Raw genomic sequence first — 6,861 nt, 5'->3', positions numbered from 1 at the left:
TCATCAGTGCCAGTGTTGCGTTTCGAAACACGTAGCGGTGACTCTCACAGCCATGCCGTCAATGTTATCACGAGCAGCGTATTACGCGAGTTTGTCTATCTCCCTGCTTGCTGCCGACGTCAATGTTTCCAAGGAAACAGTCATGTCTTATATCAATCAGTAGACGTGTTTGGCGTCAATCGTGTCATTACAACACACGCTTAGTACCTATTGTTGCCATTGAGGCACGCAGAGTTTTTAAAAAAGTATTCAATTTTTTTGAGAGGTGGTTGTATGAACCAAACCAAGACTAAAACAAGAAAAAACACCGTCTAAACAAACAGGCCTAGAAAGCCCGACATTACCGACCGGCCACCGTGTCATCCGCAGCCCTTAGGCGTCACCAGATGTAAATACGTAGCGGCATGTGGTCAGCACACCGCTCTCCCGGCCATTGTCAGTTTTCGTGACCGGTGTCGCTGCTTCCCAAGCAAGTAGCTCCTCAATTGACAATGGCTGGGTGCAGCCCGCTTGCCAACAGCACTCAACAGACCCGGGTGGTGACCCATCCTAGTGCTAGCCTAGCTCGACAGCGCTTAACTTCGGTGGTCTGACGGGAACCGGTGTTATCACTGCGACAAGGCTGTTGGTAAATTGTCCAGTAAACATGCGTTCTGAAATGCATACCTTAAGAACTATGAGGAATTGTTCATCTTCCCCATTGTGAAACATCTCTTCTATTGCAAACCCTTTGCTTTACGTAAGATGTACGAAATGCAGTAAGCAGTGCAGTCGGGTTGAAGGAGGACATCCAGGTAGTTCAGAGCGGACTACTAGATTTGTTACCGGTAGGTTCGAACGCGTAAGTGTTACGGAGATGCTTCAGGAACTCAAATGGTAATCCCTGGAGGGAAGGCGATGTTCTTTTCGAGAAACGCAACTGAGAAAATTTAGAGAACCGGTATCTGAAACGCACTGCAGAACATTTCTACTGCAGCCAACATACATTGCACGTAACGACCACAAAGATAAGATACGAGAAATTAGGGCTCTTACGGAGACAGTCGTTATTTCCTCGCTCTATTTGCGGATGGAACAGGGAAGGAAATAGCTAGTAGCGATACAGGGAACCCTCCAACACGCACCGTAGGGTGGCTTGCGGGGTATCTATGTAAATGTAGACTAGATGTAGAACAAATGAGAACATGAATGCAGAGTGAGGTTTTCACTCTGCAGCGGAGTGTGCGCTGATATGAAACTTCCTGGCAGATTAAAACTGTGTGCGGGACCGAGACTCGAACTCGGGACCTTTGCCTTTCGCGGGCAAGTGCTCTACCATCTGAACTACCCAAGCCCCGTCCTCACAGGAGACGAGGTACTGGCGGAAGTAAAGCCGTGAGGACAGTGCTTGGATACTTCAGATGGTAGAGCACTTGCCCGCGAAATGCAAAGGTCCCGAGTTCGAGTCTCGGTCCGGCACACAGTTTTAATGTGCCAGGAAGTTTCAAATCAGAAGATATTTATCTGTTAAAGTGAAACACAGCAGAACTAACGTAGGAGCAGAAGTGTGCTCTCCGAAATTCTTGCAACTAGCAAAAAGTGGTACTCATTAAGCTCCAGAGATAGAATTTGTCGATTTCAGTGGTGATGGAATGTTACAACGTTGAAAAACTGTTATACTTTCTGTTGTGGACTGGCAAGACAGCCAATCCACAGTGACGGGTAACCGAAAGGCACGCGCTTAAACTCACGCAGGCTGGCGTGAGGTCTGAAACAAGATACGTAATGAATGCTATAAAGAAAAGCTGCTGGAATACTTAACTTTAATCCACAATTGGTGAACATTGGTCTTGTTACTGTACATGCTTCATTAGATACATAGCAAAGGATAAATGGCGCCTTGCTAGGTCGTAGCATCGTAGCAATTGACTTAGCTGAAGGCTATGCTAACTATCGTCTCGGCAAATGAGAGCGTAATTGTCAGTGAACCTTTCCTAGCAAAGTCGGCTGTACAACTGGGGCGAGTGCTAGTACGTCTCTCTAGACCTGCCGTGTGGTGGCGCTCGGTCTGCTATCACTGACAGTGGCGACACGCGGGTCCGGCGTATACTAATGGACCGCGGCCGATTTAAAGTGCTACCACCTAGCAAGTGTGGTGTCTGGCGGTGATACCACACTTTCGGCAAGACGCACGGATTAGAATGAGGAGATCAAGTTAAAAGACTGCACTTACATATAACCGTACACCTGCATGAGTATTTCACGAATTATTGTACAATGTGTGATGGAGGATGGAAGAAACATGTTGTACCCGAACTTGATTCACACCTCCCCCCACCCCCCCCCCCCCACCCCGCCTCCCTCCCTCAACCCCACCCAACTCCCACACAACTTTTTTAGTCGGTACCTTTTTGTCCACGCAGGAATTTTGCAAATTTTTTTCCGAACGTAATGGTTAATCGGGGTATTAACTTTAGGAAATATTTGAACAGATGTAACTGTAGAAGTAAGCTGATTCTTGACTGGTAACTGACGGTAAACTCTTGGAGTCAACCTCTGCACAATGTACTGCGCCTTTCTTACAGCATCTCCAGTTTGTTGAGCATTTCCGTGACCCCCACACGCCGACAACAGATTCGTGACCAAGCGTTCAGTTCTTCTCTGAATTTTCTCTCTGTGCTACTAATATCTCATAAGGCTTCAAGGTAGAATGGAGCAGAAAACCACATATATGCAGGAAAACACGCGCAATACGCAGTATTTAGAACCAAGAGGGTACAATTACAATGGAAGACCAAATGAATTGCTCGGATCAAAAAAGGGCATAAGGAAGGCGATGAAGTCTTCCTCCTCCACTAATACCTCCTGACCGAGTAAATTCGTGTGTCAGACGAGGACTCGAACCTGAGAATGGTTTAAATGGCTCTGAGCACTATGCGACTTAACTTCTGAGGTCATCAGTCGCCTAGAACTTAGTACTAATTAAACCTAACTAACCTAATGACATCACACACATCCATGCCCGAGTCAGGATTCGAACCTGCGACCGTAGTGGTCGCTCGGTTCCAGACTGTAGCGCCCAGAACCGCACGGCCACTCCGGCCGGCTCGAACCTGAGACCTCTGACTTCAAGCTCAAGTGCTCTGTTGACTGAGTAACCAAAACACGACTCACGACACGCCCTCATAGCTTTACTTCTGATAGCGGCTCTCACCTACCTTCTCCCCCACTGTTCAAACTGTGTATGGAAGAAGCAATGAAGGAATTATAGGAAAAGTTCAGGAGTGGAATTAAAATTCAGAGTGAACAGATATCGATGACAAGATGCGTCGAATACATTGCTATCCTCAGTGAGTGAGGAAGAATTACAGGACCTACCGAATGAAATGAACAGTCCATTGGGCACAGTATGTAGTTTCAGAGTAAACCAATAAGGCAAAGGTACCGAGTAGCAAAATACGATTAGTGATCAAAATTGGAGGGGCTACGGAGCAGACGCAGTGAAAAAATTCTGCTACCTTGGAAACAAGAGGAAGCAAGGAAGATATAAGAAGCAGACTAGAACAGGAAAAGAGAGCTGTGGTATCGATAGCTACGGTGCCACAACGTAGGTGCGCTCTGCTAGGTTGGCACTACGACACCGACACCGGCGACAGCGCCCTCTAGCCGGCGCTGTGCAGCTCTACGAGCGCCGCTCCAGATTCAGCCCATTTGATTCCGAGGAGACGACCTAGCAACATTGTTTCTACTTCATAGGGGGCTAGCCATTACAGACTTTGTTACTTCAATGATAGTTCGACCAACTAATAGTAGCTGTTAACGTTGATACCTGTACGGTTTCGCACCTACGTGCTCATCTGTACGCGAAGTTAAGTATTATCAGTTTATACATCAGTAAAACCACTTTTAACTGTAGTACCAAGTGTTCTACCTCACCTGATCCTCCTAGCTTCCTACACTCGCTCTCAGTTATAGGAGCAGACCCACGCGCCGCCTTCCAGGCGGGATGCAAAAAGAGCATTCCTCGTGAACGAAGGTTACTAGCGTCAACTTTGGCCATGGGTTTGGGTGAAAATTTGCTTCTGAAAAACAGAATTGTATGGAAAATAATGGAAGTGAATAATGAAAAGTGGGAAAAGTGGAGAATTGAAGCGTTTCAAATACAGTATGCCGAAAATGAAGCGGACTGGTAAGAAACGAGGAGCTTCTCCACAGGATAGGCGAAGAAAAATATGTGCGAGAAACTGACTATAAGAAGGGGCTTGATGTTCAGACATGTGTTAAGACATCAGGAAATAACTCACTTCATACTGGAGGGAGCCCTAGAGGGCAAAAACTGTAGTGTTGGACGAAGACTGGAATATATCGAACAAATAATGGAAGATTATGTGATACATGGAGGTGAAAGGATTGTCACACAAGGGAATATCGTGACCAAAAGAATAATGACCTTAAAAAAAAGAGAAGGAAAGGTCCGTTGATCGGATGAAGATTTTTAAAGACAATTTGTTTTGTTCGTGAGCATTTGGTCGTTCCATCTTTCGTACAATATGGACAAATGCTCGTTCCCCTGACCACACCATCGACGGTGCGTTAAACTATAATCTTCCTTCGTTCCGGCAACTGCATCCAGTGACTCATCGCAGACCGTAAACTTACTTATTTCTCCTAATCTGATCAGAGTCATCACGTCCGCTCTTACATGGTGTCCATAATTACAGTTTCAGTTTCAAAACGCCCTAGGAAGAAAACCACTGCTCAAAATGTTGCCCAACTAGAGCAATATACTATTGACGCTATAAGAAAAGTCATGCAACAAAAAAAAAAAAATTACGAAAATTACGAACAGATGATGCTGTAACCGTCTTACCGTAATTGGGATAGGCTAGAAATTGCAGATGAATCGCTGTACGACGACTATGGTTTGAGTTACACATTATAGCATCCGTACTGTTCATTGAGCTTGACTGCACGAGTTCGGCAGTCAACGCCTGTGGCACTGATAGGTTAAGCCAGCCACCACGGCAAGGTCGTACTACATCGGAAGAGAAAAATCGATTTTCAATTGTTCTGAGGCCAATAACCGCATAAAGGAAAAGCATACCGGTTTTAATTGTCCTGGGGCAACCAATCGCATAAAAAGCAAAATGGCTCTGAGCACTATGGCTCTGAGCACTATGGGACTGAACATCTTAGGTCATCAGTCCCCTAGAACTTAGAACTACTTAAACCTAACTAACCTAAGGACATCACACACATCCATGCCCGAGGCAGGATTCGAACCTGCGACCGTAGCAGTCCCGCGGTTCCGGACTGTAGCGCCTAGAACCGCACGGCCACCGCAGCCGGCAAGCAAAATGACATGGGTTTTTAACTGTCCTCAGACCAAAAGCCGCATTAAAATCAAAATGATAACGGTTTCTAATTGTCTTGAGACGGGCACAGGGCTTGTTTAAAATAGTGCCCAACGTTTTCTTGCACAAGCTGAAATCGAGAAACAGCGTGTCTCACAACAGATCGGAGTGTCTCGGGACTCATGCTCACGATGCACTGCGGAGAGCGTGCCTTCCATTCAGCTACGTTCGTAATTGGAGCACTGAACATCTTTCAGATAAACCCACAGCCAGTCACATGGATTAAGATGTGGCCACCGGGCTGTAGGGAAATGGCAGTTGACAATTCTATCGTTTCAAAATGGTTCAAATGGCTCTGAGCACTATGGGACTCAACTGCTAAGGTCATTAGTCCCCTAGAACTTAGAACTAGTTAAACCTAACTAACCTAAGGATATCACACACACCCATGCCCGAGGCAGGATTGGAACCTGCGACCGTCGCGGTCTCGCGGTTCCAGACTGCAGCGCCAGAACCGCGCGGCCAATTCTATCGTTTCCGAAATGCCTCTGCAGCAGCCGCTTCACTGGCTTTGCAATATGCGGAGGAGCGCCATCTTGCATAAAAACTATTCTGCCCACACGTGCAAGCTGTTGAAGGGTCGTAATGACGTTGGTACGGCCGCTGTGGCCGAGCGGTTCTAGGCGTTTCAGTCCGGAGCCGCGCTGCTGCTACGGTCGCTCGGGAATGGATGTGTGTGATGCCCTTAGGTTAGTTAAAGTAGTTGTAGGTCTAGGCGACTGATGACCTCAGATGGTAAGTCCCATAATGCTTAGAGCCATTTGATCCATTTTTGACGCTGGTACGCAAAAGACTCTTACAGCATTTACCAGTGACTAAGGTACAGACAACACGACTCATCTCGAAAAAATACGGCCCTACGATAAATGTCGCTGTTACCAGAACCACCATTGCAGAATGAAGTGGTAGCGGTTGATGTGCGTGCGGATTTTCCGTTGCCCAAATTCTGCAGTTCTGAGTACTGACATGATCTTGGAGATGGAAATGGGTTTCGTCTGTCCACAGAATGTTCCATGGCCGTTCATTGTCCACTTCCACGCGAGCGACAAATTCCAGAGCGAACGTTTGTCTTGCTGGCAAATCAGAAAAATGCAACTCTTGAACGTGAATGATTTTGTATGGATAGCAATGCAGAATGTTTCGTAGGAGTCTAAAATGCTCATAGGCATGTCCAAAGTTTGGGCAATTTGCCTTGCTCTGGATGTTTCCACACCACCACTCAACCCTCTTGGAATTCTGTGGCCACATCTGCGACACACGTCGGATCCACTGCCTTCCTTCTTCTTTCACATTGCTCTTCGAAAGAAATTGTCTATTCCAATTCTGTAATTCTTTTTTCCAGACCCTTAGCAGACATCGGACCGTTGCCCCTTTTCATACCCTTGAGTGTCAGGAACATCTGCAGGGCTACTGAGGCAAAGTCACCGTTCTTGTAAATGAGCTTTACCAGCAGAGCGCGATCCTTCAT

At 46.6% G+C, this 6,861-nt stretch overlaps 1 pseudogene; it reads right to left on the bottom strand.

Annotated features, from left to right (window-relative positions):
• Window positions 1–511: 511 nt before the first annotated feature.
• On the bottom strand, window positions 512–630 carry LOC124790589 (annotated as a pseudogene).
• Between the last annotated feature and the right edge of the window lie 6,231 nt (window positions 631–6,861).

This window comes from Schistocerca piceifrons, chromosome 3 (assembly GCF_021461385.2).
Source record: "Schistocerca piceifrons isolate TAMUIC-IGC-003096 chromosome 3, iqSchPice1.1, whole genome shotgun sequence".
Lineage (NCBI taxonomy): Eukaryota > Metazoa > Arthropoda > Insecta > Orthoptera > Acrididae > Schistocerca > Schistocerca piceifrons.
The sequence above is the reverse complement of the archived record's forward strand: the minus strand, read 5'-3'. Positions and strand labels throughout refer to the sequence as shown.